This window comes from Sciurus carolinensis, assembly GCF_902686445.1.
Source record: "Sciurus carolinensis chromosome 14 unlocalized genomic scaffold, mSciCar1.2 SUPER_6_x, whole genome shotgun sequence".
Taxonomy (NCBI): Eukaryota; Metazoa; Chordata; class Mammalia; order Rodentia; family Sciuridae; genus Sciurus; species Sciurus carolinensis.
In genome coordinates, this window is record NW_025920104.1 from 1,797,179 (window position 1) to 1,814,034 (window position 16,856).

The 16,856-nt window shown below is 32.7% G+C and overlaps 1 pseudogene; it reads left to right on the forward strand.

The window, feature by feature from the left end:
- LOC124973149 (ankyrin repeat, SAM and basic leucine zipper domain-containing protein 1-like) overlaps positions 1-16,856 on the forward strand; it is a 100,245-nt pseudogene that overhangs the window by 70,603 nt on the left and 12,786 nt on the right.

Below are 16,856 nucleotides of genomic sequence, written 5' to 3' on the forward strand. Positions count from 1 at the left end.
CTAAACTTACAATATAATAGTTAAGATTTATTTACCTCACATTGAGATGGGCCCTATTTCAAGCCCATTACTTAAATTTAATCCTGACAACTCTTTTTGTTGAACACTATGGGCATCTCCATTTTACAGAAAAGTTAACTGGTACAGAGGTAGAAGCTAAGTAAATTGCTCAGGGGCTCACAGCTGCAACTAATTATTCCACCAGAAACAACCTAAGGATTTGATTTCAAAACCTGCACAACACGAGTTTATTTCCTTTAGGGCCCTTACTATCTGAAAGTCTCATTTATTTGCATATTTTTACTCATTAAAATGTGAGCTCCATGAGGCCACTTGGTTTGTCTTTAATGTTGTCTTATCAAACATAGCTGGGCCAAGCTATACCTACTGATCCATAATATGCATTGAATGAAAGCATTTAGAAAGAAAAATGTGATCCCAAAATAACTTACTTAAAAGTACTTACCTTTGAAAGTCTCTGAAGTAAATAAGTAACCAAGAATCTTCAAGGAAAAAATGCACTGCTTAGCACTTTTTGAAGAATGGTGCATGGCTACTTCCCTTTTAAATAATCTCGATATATGAATGTGTTCTGTTTCTTGATGAATCAACTTTTCTGTGATGGCAAAGATAATGTGCTACCAACATTCCATCTAGAAGTCAGATGTTGAAAATTGTGTTTGACATTGGGCTGCTGTTAGGAGGCTCAACTTAAGAACAGACCGATCACCACTGAGAAGTCCAAATTTGAGAGTCTTTAATAAGCCGGCTGGCTGACTATCTCACACAATGCCCCAAAAAAATGGCTATTAGGAAAACAACCCCAACCACAGGGTTGTAGGGTTTCTTATACCAAAAATCACATTAATCATAAGTGTCTGTTGCTATGATATAAACTAACATCATGAGATCATTGACAGAGGAGCAAGAGGGTCAAACTGACCCTTGCCTAGGTACAAACTAAAGAATGGTTGCTACAAACTAACATCATGAGATCATTGACAGAGGGGGAAGTGGGTTAAACTGACCCTTACCTAGGTACAAACTAAAGAATGGTTGCTAACATCCACACAATTACCGTTTACATGTTACATTGGTTAAGAGCAATAGAGATCAAAGGAAAGCAATTATTTACTACATAGGAGTTGCCATTGTATATTATTAAACATGTCACGCTAAGTAACTTATGATGGGTACAGAGGCGGGGTGTTCTCATGGGAGAAACTTATTTCTTTCATAACATAGATTCTTAGAGCAAAATGGAGTCTGTTTAGTCATTTCCCTTAGAGTCTGGCCTATAACATTCTCATGGAGCCAGATCAGTCAGCCCATCACACTGCTTTCTCCTGGGGTTTGAATCATTTACTTCCTGTCTGCTTGTTTAAATCTTTGCAGTCTTTCTAACTCCTTGGACCCACTGCTCCCTGCACCCCCAGTTCTTGGCTGAGTTTTCCTCTGGGACATCTATATTTCACAGCGGGCAAGTGTTCCCATGGTCTAAAGTGTCTAACTCTGACATCACCTTAAGTGTAAAGAATTCCTTGAGGGTCCTCCTCCTAACTCCTCTTGGCTCACACTGTCTGATGGCATCTGGAGCATGCGTGGTGCTCCACCACTGTGAGTCCTTGCCCCTGGACACACGGTTAGCAGCAGAACTGGCCACTGGCAATGGAGGGGATGGTGGACCACCAGGAGAACCTGGTCTTGTCGGCTTCTACCACAAGCGGGCATTCCTGCCCCAGTAAATACTTCACCAAATACTCTATAAGGATGGTGGGAGAGTACCTGAAAGGAACAAAAAATTCCAGTCAGGAGCCTGTCAGCCTGGGGGACACTAAGTGTTGCCACCCCTCAAGCTCTCCCTTGGGTTAGTAGGAGCCCCAGAGAAGTGGGCATGCACGCAGCCATGCACTTGCGAGGAGACTTAGGTCCCAATGTTCTCATGTGGCACATTCCCGCACCACACTTAGGGGCCAGACCTGCGCTAATGCACTGTGCACACGCACCACATATGTGCACTCCACAGAGCATGGGGAGAGTGACTGGTCTGGCACAGTGGCAGATGCTGTAGTGGACCTGCTTCAGGCATGGTGGTGGCTGGCGGAGAGGAGAGTAGCAAGAGGTAGGATGACAGACTGGCAGATTGGGTAACTCCACCATTTCTCCCAGGTAGGGCCGGGGTTTTGTGTGTATGGTTTTTGAAGGCAATGTCTCAGCTGGAAACTTCTTAACTCCTTGGGGTGTTTCTCTTTTCACCAGGGTTTCCAAGTTCGGGTGTTTGGGCTGAAGCAAATCCCTCATTATTCCTTCCATTCCTCAGACATGGTTTTCAGGTCTCAGGCAACTCTTCACTCAGGTTCAGATCTGTCCTTGCCCCTCCTCTTAGGTAAGGACACTGCACAAGCTGTGCCTGTGGACCAGACCCTGACAGCTGTGCCCTCATCAGTTGCCACTGTTTCCTAACCTGGGAACAGAAACACCATTAACATGGAGCTAACTTTTTGACTTTCTTTAGAAATTAAACATTCCTTTGCCTGTACAAGAAAAGAATGCAATGTTTAAGAAGGCATTGGCCCCTGGAGATACTTCCTCAGTGGAGGAGCTCCTGGATTCTGGTGAGAGTTAAGGGGTAATGTCAACTGAACACACTCTTCTAAGTTCACAAGCACTCCTTGTTTCAAGAGGCTTGTGCTGCTTTTATAATGAAAACACAATCCATGTTGATATATCCATCATTCTAAATATCTTAGTTGACTTTGAGTTCTGCCTGCCTTAATTTTTTTGCCTTCTCATTGTGTGCCATGCTAATTAACTTACATCATTTCTTACAAATCATTCAAGAGGGCTATTTGGACTAATCCTATGCCACCCTGAGTTTTCTTTTTCAGCATTTACTTTACTGTAGTTTATATTTATCAAGAATTGTTTCCAGTTGTAGTTATATACGTTGTAGTGATTTTTTTTTTTTCTGTTGTGTAATTTTGCTTTTGGTGGGATGAGGCCTGAGCTTAGGTATTATAAAAAAAAAAAACCTTGAATATTTGTTCTAGCTTTATTGCCTATTCAGTATATTTCTTAGGAAAATTACTTAAACTTTTGGAGCATCTGTTTGTTTATGTAAAACATCACGATTCTGTCCTGGGGTCCATTTTGCTTTTCTGTTTCTTAAATATATTTTTTAAATTACCTTCATATGCAAATGTAAATTGTTGACTGTAAGGGTTCAAATTATGCAACAATATAACAGATATTTACCATCTAATTATAGCTACAAAACATTCTCACACAAAATAGGTGAGATTGCACATAGTAAGATGATTTTCTTCTGTGTTAGAGATGATATATGGTTTGGCAGAAAGTAAAATCTTTGGGAAACAAATTGGATCCGACTTTGATTACTAACTCTGCCACTCAATGGCTCTGTAATCTTGACCCAGGTACAAATATTTCCTACCTTCAATTTTCTCCCTTGTAAAATATGGATGCATTTATATAAAAGGGTTGTTGGGGAGAGAGAGAACTGAAATGAGAGAATATGTAAATTAAAGGATGTAGAACATATAAACAATGTACAAATGTTTGTTATTGTTAGCAAATGAAAAATTGTTGGACTTGGTAGTCAGGTAGTGTAACTTCAGTTTCTACTTAAAGAATGAAATTGAAATTAAATTTGAATAAGGAGAAAGAGGCCAGAATAACTAATATTAATGCATGTATAGTGTTAGTAGTGTTGCTGGGAATGAATAGGCAGAAATTTGTTTTAGAAAAGAAAATTTGTCCTGGAAATAGTGGGATGAGATTCAATGAAGGTGATGGAGGCTCTTGAAGAATTAGAACTTGATATAATTTATAGCATATATGGGTTTTTGATTCTTTTGAAAGGACCTACTGCTAAGTAGTCAACCATTTGAAATTTGATTTTAACTACAAAATATTGAAAGGTAATTAAAAAATAATAACAAATACACAGGAATAAAGTGGAAAGATATGTTACCTTTTTGTCCCCACTCATACACCCTTACTGCTGTTTTGGGGTATTTTATTCTACATGTCCTCATTTAAGTCTTTAAAAACCATTTCTATTATTTTGCCTCTCAAACCATTTTTGTTTTTGAAACATGTCCACACCAGTCAAAACCTTTAATTAAAAATTGAAATCATGCCAGCTGAGGTGCCACAATTCTGTAATCCCAGGGGCTCTGGGGATGAAACTGGAGAATCATGAGTTCAAAGCCATCCTCAGAAACATAGTAAGGCCCTAAGCAATTCAGTGAGACAATATAAAAAAGGTCTTGGAATGTGTCTCAGTGGTTAAATTGTTAAGCACCTGGTATTTGGGAAAAAAAAAAAGAACAGCTATTTTTAAATTTGAAGGTGTCGCAAGTGTTTGTTATTTTTCTGTATACTAATATTTTTAGTTCTTCATAAAGTATTTTACATATTCAAGAATGGTATAGAAACCCCCCCACAATGAGTTGATCACTTTCCTACAGTTGTTGAGTATCATTCCTATGAATATCTTTATGTTTTTATGATATATATCTATATCCAAAAATAATGTACTGTTAGAGTATTTTGAACTATATAATATATTGTATTAATCTTTATAAGATATCTGCTTTAAACACTATACCTAGAACTTAATATTAATATTAGAGGTGATGATTGGTAAGAATTTTTATATCAAATGTTTTATTTATTTTTGTTTCATGTCTTTTCCTTTTTCTATATTTACTATCAAAATTCAAACAGTATTGTCAATAAGAAAAGAATGAGAAAGTTAGATTTTTCTGAACTCATTCATATGCATTCAGTTGTAGCAATTTAAAGAGGAAAATTTAAGAGTTGACAAGTTGTGATAGCATTTTATGTATGTACTGAGATGGTTAAGTATTTTTTTCTCTCAATGTTTTTCATCTGCCTTATACCAATTAAAGTGAGACAATTGGGAATTGGAGATATGTAGTTTTTAAGTGACTTAATGTTTCAACAGAAAAAAGTGATCCCTGCCCTAAGTTTATATTTTCTTGGTGATATTACCTTCATCTTTACAAGTGGAATACATCAGAGTCAAAGACAATACAATCTGTAAATTATACAGTGTTAAAGACAAGTCCATATTCAGTGGTGCTTCATATATAATTTTTCCTTCTTTGAAACAAAAATGTTTTTCTTATTGAGATTACCAAACTCTACTTAGGTTGAAGAGAGAGGTTGCCATTAAAATCTCTATCTCCTTGTAGAAAAGTTTTTGCCTAAATGTAATGGATTGTGTTCATTGCCTTACTGTATCCTTAGCCTTGTATTACATCTTTTATGGTCTTCTTCAGTCCTAAAACAGTTCAGTCTTTTTGTATATAACCAAATCCATATTATTAGGGAAATATTATCCATATTGTTAGGGAAAAATATATAATTTCAAGGATTTTTACCATTACATAATTAAGGACTTTAAGGTCAACTTGTTCTTGTCCTAGTTACTATCTATCCCTATATCACTCTGAAACTTTTTCCTACACCTAAGTCCTGATATGTCATCTGTGAAGAGAATTCTGACTCACTACTTATTATTCATTTTTCTAAGGTAGAACCTGATAGTCTTTTTGATTTCTTCTTTTTTTCACTCCTTGTCAAAGTAATGTTAAATTCTGATGATCCTACCTTTGAATGTCTTTTTGTTATATACACCCTGCCCCACCCTGCTCATGCCTTCTCTCTCTATGTCTCCCTCTGTCCCCTTATCTCCCTCTCCCACTCATACCTCCTCACTTCCTACCTCTCTCTGTCTCTCCCCCCTCTCTCTTCCTCTGTCCCTTTCCCTCTGCCCTTAAATTGATGTTTATAAATTGGTCTCCCTACATCCTGCCCCATTCTCAACAGTGTTATCTTTATAATACATATAGAGTGATGTTAATCCCTAGATCACAAAGTATAGTTTGTATTTCATAACAGGGCTTTCATAATCTATCCTAAACCTATCTTTTTAGCTTCTTGTTTTATCTGGTCACCCATGGGTAAGTTTTGTGTTGAAGAGAAAGTTAGGATATCTTAGGGAAATATGTGGTATTTCCAATCTTAGATATGGCCCAAGTGTAATATTCTAACTTAAAAGACATTCCCTGTCTGAAATCATTCCCAGCTCCCCTAGAGAGAAAGAAGTGGCATAGAAAAACCTATTATACTATAAACTATTTTATATTTATATTGATAAAGTCAGATCGAGTCTCAGAACATAGCACATATAGTGAAACTTAAGTTAGCAAGTTTATCAGTCACAATATTACTATTTTTCTAAGGCCATTATTACCAAGAAAACCTCTTATAGAATAAACTATATTTTGTATGTTTCTATGTGTATATATGTTACACACACTGTAGTGAAGGTCTTTTTTGTTCTAGTTTTCTTTTTTTTTGATGGTGGGACTTTTAAAAGCTTGTTTTTGTGTTGACAGGCATTAGTGTACATTCCAGCTTTTGATATGGATGGATTCCTCTGATGTCTGCTGCTAGCATTGCCAACATAGAGATGGTTCAGCTCCTTTTGGACAGAGGTGCTAATGCAAGCTTTGACAAGGGTAAGATGTTTGAGAAAACTTAACTGGTTATGTCTGCTGTGATTCTTTTAATCCCAAACAGCAATTAGGCAAGGAGAAAAAAGTTAAAGGAGTTTGGAAAATAACCTATTAGTTGAATTTTATAAATAATCTGCACAAATTAGAAGCCTAATTCAAAAACTCCTTGCACAAAGGTAGATTCTCAATATGTTTCCTTTATAGCATATAGTTATGTACTTGTAACTTCTATAGTAGGTTTGGCTATTTTTAAAGAAAAAATGTGTTGAAAAAAATCAAAAGACAGAATTTCTGGAAAAGTACTTGAAAATCAACATTGAATTATATCACATAAAGTTGTTTCAAAAGTAGTTTACTTAACATATTTATTTCTGTTTTTGTTAGTATATGATTTCCACTCAGTGGTACTTTTAATGTTCTTAAAGAACAAAAGTATGTATTTTGAAATCCAGTTTGTTATATTGATTTACCAAATCTCTTTTTTTTTTTTTTTGCAGTCCTGGAAATCAAAGCCAGAGTGTTCTACCACTAAGCTACATCCTCTGTCCTTTATATTTTTTTTTATTCTGTGACAAAGTGTCACCTAGGTTCCAAGGCTGACCTGAAACTTGAGATCCTCTTGCCTCAACCTGCAAGTCACTGGGATTATACACATGTGTACTTGGTTTAACTTGTTTTTAATAGGTAGTTGAATTCCCTTCATTATTAACATATACATGTTATTTTAGAGTTGATTTTCACATTCTTTTTTTTTCTATGTACATTAGGTACTTGTAAAACCCTCCCTTTTTAAAAAATATATTTTTAAAAATTTGTCTTAGTTTCATGTTTAAGAAGAAGGTTTTTCATCTTGTTGTTTAAGAATATCACTCAATGAAACATATATGTAAGAATGGCACTTTTGAAAGGATAGAAAATATTCTGCACAAAAACTTCTATTTGGAGGAATACTTACAGTTTTAAAAGCTTTCATATTTTTTCTTAGAATGTACATATAAATATTTTTATGTGACTGTTAGCACAAGTCAGGTAAAGTGGGTAGGTATTAATTTCATACTTTTAATTTAGATCTAATGAAATATTAAGACATCACTGAACTCACAGTTTTTAGTCACAGAGTTGGGAGTAGAATTTTATGCTCTGTAGTGAATCACTAATATAAACTATGGCTATAGTGACTTTTGAATTTCTGGGTTCTTGAGAAATTGGTTTTGTTTTTTTTTTTTTTCTGTCTACCCTCTTCCCATTGACACCATAGGAACTAAGGGAAGAATAGTTTCAGGGAACAGTGTGAGTTTAGAGAGATTAAGTAGACCAGGACTGAAAAGGAAACAATGAATATGGTTGTTGTATCAGTTTTATTAGGGAGGTTATAAGATAGATTTCAAGAGCTGTCAGATGGGTGAGAAATAAAGAAGTGAAACCAGAGAGTACAGTTCATTTTCCAATCATAAATTGAGCAAGGAAAATTTTAATCTACCAAGAACTGTTCATATTCAGGCAATGTAGCAGAGTCATATGCTTCACCACTTCATTGTCTTGAGGAAAGGGTAAGGGGAAGTAAGTTAAGAAGTGCATTTTACTTATAATATGAAGAGGAAAGGGATCCATCCCTGATCTCATGTTTTGGTGACTTAATCTTATGAGTGAGATTTCAGGAGATTTTGTATAATTGAAGAGTACAAAAAATATATAGAATATTTTAAATGTAAGGAAGTCAATTAGATATACTTTCTAAAGTAAGAGAACTTTTTCTGGCTTGGTTATTGTACATAAGCAGCCTGTTTTGATGACTGCATGTTCTTCTTGTGGCTCTGAAGAACAGATCTTGAAGTTTGTAGAGCTGCTACTTTCAAGAAACCCTGATCTAAATGTAACTTGTAGGTAAGAGCCTTACTGTTGGTTCAACATGTTGAAGATACTTTTATCATTCTGTTAAATACTTTATAGTATGAATTTTTAAAAATCATAAACAATGCTTATTTACTCGGCCAAATACTTGATGGATGAAATTAGGTCATAAGTTTCTAGTTCCAATTATATAGGAGTACCAAGAGAAGTTGACCTTTCAACTTTTACTTTTAAGAGGAATATTATACACATTTGGACCGAAATGGAAAAGAGTACATCAAACAATGATTTTCTGTGAATACACTCAAAAGAATATGATGATCAAGCTAGAGAAGTAAACCTATTAAGTACTTTCTCTGTGTAAGAAGTTTTACACAAATAGTATGAAAACATATTGAAAGGTTTCTATTTGTCTAAGATTTTAGCAATTAATTATGTATAGAAAACAAACAAAAAATGTATCTTGCATCTGTTGAAATATCTATAATAAGAAAAATGAATACTTTATATGTCTTTAGATAATTCCCAGATGAAAAAGAATTTGCTCTAATTGGAATGATTTCAAGGTTGGTATGTTCTGCTGCCCAGGGGTGATTTGGTAATGTCTAAAAGGATTTTTGATTGTCACACCTTTAAGACATTATTAGCATTTAGTGGATTAGGTCAATGGGGGCTGTTAAATCTTCTATGGTGTGTGGGACAGCCCTCCAAAGAATACAAAACCCAAAATGACAAAGTTGAGAAATTCTGATTTAGTATGAAAAAGGCCAATATTTATATAGTAGACAATCAATATTTAAACAACTAAAGATTAACATTAACTGGAAAAAATTCTATCTATATAATGTTAGCACGTCAATTCACAAGAATTTTAATTCTGTCATTTATGATATCCCTAATGAGGTGTAACTTTTGAATCCAGTTGCACCTTAAAATTGGGGCATGTACTTCAGGACACTAGCTGAAGTACACTTCCAGATGTGTTGTGATTTTGATTTATATGTTTTGAAGTAGCCAAGATAAGACATGCCTCTCTGGGTTCAATGGAAAATTAGTTTTAACTGATGTACCTCAGTTTTTAAAATTTCTTTTGGTACTTCTCCAAGATATTATAGGTAGTCAAGTCTTTACCATCTCACTCACTTACCATCTTCTAAATTCTGAATGTAAAGTTAAGCAAGTCATTATCATAGGCATTAGATTATTTTTCCTCTCAAGAAGTATATGGGATCTTTCAGATACATAGGATATATCTGGACAAAGATTTCATTTGAATTAAAATAACAGAATTATTATCTCATGATAAAATCTATAAAGCAATCATACTGTAAGGTGCATTTTAAAGCTGAAAACTGAAGAAAAGCTAGTGAATTTGAAGCAGCACAAGATTTAGACTGATATGTAATCAAATAAAATACATAATTTTACAGTATGATTAAAGAAAGCTGTCTATTTAATTAACAGATATGAGAAATAACTTCAGAAATAAACTTTCAGCTACTTTGTCTTCTTTAATGTTCAGAGCTTGAACCAATACAGTTACTGAATTATGTTTTCTTTGTAGTGCTGAAAAGAAAATACCTCATGGCAAATAGTGATTTTTAACCTGCAGATTTTATGAGGATAGCAATAAGTGATTTACAGTGGTGTAGGGATAACATACATCAATATGAAAGGGGACAAAAACATCTCAGGGCTCAAGAATACAGTGAAATTAGGGAAATTTCAGAGACAAATTATATTGTTACTAAGTTTCATGTAAAATGTGCCAAAATATGAATTAGGGAAGCACTATTCAGATATCAGGGAGAAAAATACATCTTTAGATGAGTTTCCTTTCATTCTGTTTACATTCCCTTCTGTTGAGCAACTCTTTTACTGAGAAAAATATCCTTTCCAGAAAAATAGCACAAGTGAAGAGTTGACCATACAGCTCATAGTTTTCATCAAAGCTGCTTGGCCACAAACTTACTAGTTGCAAACACATTGAACACTAACTTTTTTCAAACTAAAATGAGACCCATAGTTTTTTTCTCATAAAGTGAAAGTAATAGCTGTCTTAGTGGTCAATCTCTAAACTAGGGAATGAAGTCCCAGTTCTGATATGTAAAAGTAGCATGGAAACTACTCATTCTGTGGAAAAAGTTCAAAAGACAGGGCCTTAGTTTGTAGATAAAATGGGGGAAATAAAAGAAAGGATTTACTTGTGTTTGTAACAAAAGGACAATTCTAGGGGTTTGTAGATCTTATAGTGAAAATAAATTAGTTGACTCAAATCACTTGGTTCCATTTGTACTAAAAGCCAGTAAATAAAACAATTAGAAAAATTAAAATTAATTAAGAGGAAACTGATGAATTTCCTATACTTAATTTATTTGAAATCTTTCTGAAATGGTACTGAAAAAATTCTATAATAGTTTTCAAAATCGGGTATAACTTAAATACATGAAATACAATTTATTCATTTAGATCAGTTTTGAACAATGCATTTAGTTTTGTAACTCACACCTAATTTGTTCTTAAGTTCACCAATTGAATCAATAATTTGAGTTACTTTTTTAATTTCTAGAACTTGTTTCCTTATTTTTAAAACTGTTGTATCACTTTATAACTCATTTTTCCCTGAAATATTTTAAGGTTTAGTTTAAAATTTCTTTAGCCAGGTTGGATGGTGTGCATCCAACAGTGAGACAGTAGGCTGAGACAGGAGGATCACTTCAAAGCTAGCCTCAGCAACGGCAAGGCACTAAACAACTCAGTGAGACCCTGTCTCTAAATAAAATACAAACTAGGACTGGGATGTGACTCAGTGGTGGAGTGCCCCTTCATTCAATTCCCCACTATGCCCCAATTTTTCTTTAATATGATAAACATATCATCTAGATGGAGAATTTCCAATTTCTATAAGTTTATTTCTGTTAGTAATGTGTATGATGCTTCTCATTCATGCCTAGGTGCTAGTCATTATGTTTAAAATCTGAATGGAGAACTAATTATGAATTCTAGGAAGTTCCATTAGAGAGAATTTTATATATTTTAAAACATGCTTTGAGTACTGTGGATCCATGACTTGAGTGAACTTATATTAGGGATTGTGGTTCTTGGTCATTTTGGAGTATACAACATGAAGAGCTGTTTTTTTTTTTTTTTCTGGTTTATCCTTAACCTGAAGATATAGCCCTTTGAGTCTCAGCTGAATTTGTCTTAAGTATAGCTTATCAAGCTCTATAACTTGTACAGACTCAGGGTTGTCAGTTTTGTTCCCCCTGATATATAGGCCACCAAAATCAGCTGTGGCTCATTTTCCCATCTGAACTGGTACATGCCATTAGGGAAAAAACAAATGTGAATGCACATTTTATGTCTCAGGCTTTTTGCTATCTAGATTTTGCTTCCTTGGTATCTTAGTTCTACAGTTTTTAAGAAATTGAAATTTTTTATCATTGAGCTGTTTTATATGCTTTAAATTTTTGTTCTGAATTTTGTTCTAACTTGCTATTTATTACTAGAAATAAAATTCAGCATTTTGGACCTTTTTGAATTATTTATTTGTTTATAATTATTTTATCTATGTCAGCTCTGTTGTTTGTTATCCATGGAGTTTTTTTTTTTTCAAATTTTATTTAAAATCTCATTGGAAATAGCATTAGTTTAGTATTTCATGATAGACTTTTCATAATTAGTACATAGGAATCTAGCTTGTTCTTTTAATTTTATAGTTTTTCTTTTCCCTCCTTTGGAACTAATAGTAAAGAACTGGCAACTCAAAATCTATTTTTAAGTATAACTCTCTAGAACACAAATCATAACTTTTGTTTCTCTTAGATCTTTCTGTAGAAGATACTTAGCACAGTGTACTGTGTCAAGCCAATATGGCAATTTAATGGTTTATTTATTTTGGCTATAGAATTTTTCTTTGAGAGGGTTATACTTTTTGTTTTTAAATTAAATTTTAGTTGAATATTTTCTGTATACCAAGCCCCATGTTAATTGTTTTTAAATATTGTCTAAATAATTCTTATAACTCAGGGGTAGAAGTTATTTGTACAGAACAGAAACTGTGAGCTGAAATATGTAAGTGCCTTTGAATGTAGCAGAAATGTGATAAGGATATTTATAACAATTTAATCCAAACAGCATCTGGCAGTAGAATGTACTTATATTTTCCATCATTTTTACCTATATTTAGGAGATTTCAACACAAACCAGTTAAACAGCATGACTTTTCTAATTGTTGCAAAACACATATTTGTGTCAAATTGCCTATATCTGAGTATTTTGTTTTTATTGTCTTTTTCTGTAAATTATAGTAGATAGTGAAATATTTTATAAACTTTAGTATTTGTAAATATTCAAATTTAAATATTTGAAAATTGTAGTAGGTAGTTGAGTTTTTAAAAGTCCACAAACTGTATAGGGAAGTATTGCACAGAAAAATGTTTTCACTTAATTTAGCTTAATTATATTTAGTCCTGAAAATAAAATGGCCTTGATGAAGTTATTTGGGACTTGGCATTTATGATGTTGTGTGAACTTACTATTTATTTTCTTTTTATATTGATAATGCAATAAAAATGATATTATAAGTTAAAATCAAGCAGGCCTGTATTAGATTATTGACTACAGAAAATAATTTGAAACACATCTTGAATGAAGTTGGCAACCTTCTTGTTAAGAGTAATAATAAAATTGGAAATATTGTGTGTAGTTAACATTTGTTTTTTGTGAGTTTTTTTTTTCTTGCTCACTGAAACCTTTTTGTGTCTTAAAAAAGGAACAGTTTTTACATTTAGAAGGCAGTTTTTCTAGCATAGGAGTTTATTTTCAGATTGTTCAGTCATGAGATAAGGAGTTTGTAAAACATTATGACATTTTAATTTCAATAAATTTTATTATCATTAGTAAGGTAGCACATATTAAACTGATGCCCAAGGTTTTGACCTAATACTTGTTTGGTTGTTACCTTGTTGAATGTTATTGCTGTTTTAAGAAACAGAAGATGCCTTGGAGAAAATGTTCCTTGCTTTCTTAGAATATAAATTTGTTTGCAAATGTCACTACAGTAGTTTGGTAGATTTACAGTATTGACTTTCAATACTAAATTGTTTTCTGTTTTTTATATTTATTTGTTCTGATTCATTGTACACAAGTGGGGTAAAACTGTTGTTTCTCTGGTTGTACACAAAGAAGAGTCTCACAATTTGTGTAATCATATATGTACATAGGATAATGATGTTTGTCTCAGTTTTTATTTTTCCTACCCCCACCCATCTTTTTCCTCTACACAATGTTTCCTTCCTCATTCAAAGAACTCAAAAAACTTTACACCAAGTATACAAATAAGGAAATCAATAAAAGGACTAAGGAAATGAGCAGACAATTATAGCATGGGAAGTATGTTACATTACAATATGGGAAAAATGTTCATATTGTTAAATGAAGGGGTTGCATCATTCTGTAAATTAACCATTCTCTCTCTTTTAATGTGCCATTAATACTGTTGAAAACAATTCCAATCTCTCTCATGTGCACTCCTTCTCTTTAAGCAATTCTCTTTTCCTCCCCTTATAGGCTTTAACATGGGCAGCACGTCAAGGTCATAAAATGCAGGTTTGAAGTTGCTTGAACTTGGAGCTAATAAAATGATACAAACCAAAGATAGAAAGACACCAAGTGAGATTGCAAAAAGAAACAAATATCTTGAGGTGTCATCTGTATGTTAAACTAATTTTTCTGTGGTATAGCATATTTTCTTAAATAGAACTTTTATGTTATTTTGTTGGAATTCACAAGTGCAATAATAGTTTTTTTAGCTATTAAATGTATATATATTTTTTCTCCACCTAATATTTGTCTAGTAATTTTTCATCTACTAAATCAAAGACATTTATAGTGTGATGTTATATAAAAGGATAAAAGTCTTATTCTGTTGCTGATAATGAAAGTAGAGTACACTAATATTATAAACTGGTTTAGATTTTTAAAAATTAACTTATGTATTGAGACAGTAAAGTGTCAACATTTGAAGATGTATTTAAAACATTGTTGTATAATTTTAAGTTTTAGATGTTAGACAATTTAAAAGTTAAATCCTTTAAGCTGCATTTATTCCTATATGTATGACAAGGTATGTGATAAAGTGATAATATAATTGGGTATATGATCTGCTGTCATTCAGATTTTAAAGCTGAATGATAAGTATTTGCCATATATCAAATTATTTTATGAATACAAACTTTTGGTGTGAATACTAAACTTTTAGTCAGTGGCATGTACTTTCTAAGCATGAGTCAAGTACAGTATCATTGTAAAATTATTAAGCTCAAGAGTTCATAACACTGAGGTTCTGAATTTTAAAGTTTGTGAAATTCTACAAGCTCTGTCATACAACTGTCAGACCATGCCACTTATACTGCATATAAAATAACTTCACTAAATTTTAAGCAATCTAATAAGCATGATATAAATTTCCAAAGAATATGTACATTTCCAAAATTATTCTAGAATAGAGACTAATCACTAAAGTCTTGTAAAATTTCAAAAATAAATCTGGGTGTGGGGGTGCATACCTGTAACCCCAGCAGCTCCAGAGGCTGAGACAGGAGAATCTCCAGTGAATGCCAGCCCCAGGAGATTAGCAAGGCACTTAGCAATTCAGAGAGACCTTGTCTCTAAATAAAATATAAAAACCTACTGGGGATGTTGCTCAGTGGTTATACACCCATGGGTTCAATCCTTAGAACAAAAAATCATTGTTTTGCATTATTTCTTCTAATCATTGAAAATTTGGAAACTAAAAATTAGTACATTATTAAATTTTGGATAGATGACACTGAATTTGACATAATATATTTATGAGCATCAAAGGTTGTATTGAATCATAAATCATTTCTTATAATGAAATTTGATCTTATATTTTGAATGATTACATGACATTGCCTTGACTTTGTAAAAAGTTAGATTGTAAAACTAACAAAATTTGCCATATTGCTTTGAGTCATACAGTTGAGATTTGTGTACATTTAAGCAAGTTTATTGCTCCCTTCACTCTTAGCAATGTATTTCATTTGCTACCTTTATCTTGATCTTTCTGAGTCATTTATCAAAATGGCATTTTACTTTTGCATTATGTATTACTAAAAATTCTACTCTAATTTTACTCTTTCAAGTTAGTTATACTCTTCTACTTATTTTATAACAAGGAACAATTTACTTGGGTTTATAAAAGTCATTCTCAGGGTAAAAGGTCATGAATATTTTGTCCCTTATACCTTGATAAATTTTATTTTTCAGTTGAAAAATAATCATGTTATTTCTTTTTAAGTGTACTTAACAGTATATAAAAATATTTACTATATTTGGCTAATTTCTGAACCTTTTCAGGTCTTCAACTTTCTTTCTTTGACTTTAAATCCATTGGAAGGATAGGTTCAAGAGCTAACTGAAGAAGAGGCTATTTTTAAACACTTGATAGCAGATTCTGATAAAGGAAAAGATCACATATTTGGATAACATATTTTTCTTCAAAAGAATTCCTGTAAATAAGTTAAAAATGCATGCTTTTACTACTTATTCTAAATACAATGATGTCTTTAAGATATATGATATTTTATATTTTGACAAGCATTTTTAAATATCACTTAGAAATGTCTGGGTTTTAGATGCATTGGTCTCCATAATTTTAGAGGGTGTTAATTATGTGTACCAATATTAATCATAAGAACTTTGACTTTAAATATAAACTTAGTAAAATATCAGTAAAATGTATTTGAAGGGAGTCAGCATCTGCATTACAATTCAAACAGTATTATCCCTTGCTTTCTGAGTGTTTTAAGCACATTACTCATTGTTTAAAGGAAAACTAAAAATATTTTTTCCTGAGCACTATTGTTCATTATACAATTATAAACCATTCTCTACCCCATGTAAAGTTGTTCGTTAATTCTTACTTATCACAATTAAAGAGAATTTTACATGCAGATATTTTACACATTATTTATGTTAATGTATATTTTCATTCTTAGGAAAGATGAGCTACACTTTGCCATCCTTCATTTCCTGTGATATCATTGCTTAGGAAAGCCTGCTTTGAGTTGAGAGGATTGCTCAGTGGTTTGCTTTGCTTAGCATTTACAAATCCCTGAATTCTGTTCCAACCCAGGTGGATGAAAAAAGAATTAACACTTGCTCAATCCTTGATACAGCATCAAGTCTGGAGTGTACATTTACAAATATATTCTATATGAATTCATTCTTTCTATTCTAATTTTTTCTTGAAATATAAGTATATATTTATTATTTGTACATTGATAGCCTGTTCTGAAATTGACAATACTATAAATATATATAGTTCATACACTGCATTTGGAGATCTGGAAATATTTTTACATGGTCTTGGACTGGAACATATAACACACTTACTAAAGGTGAGAT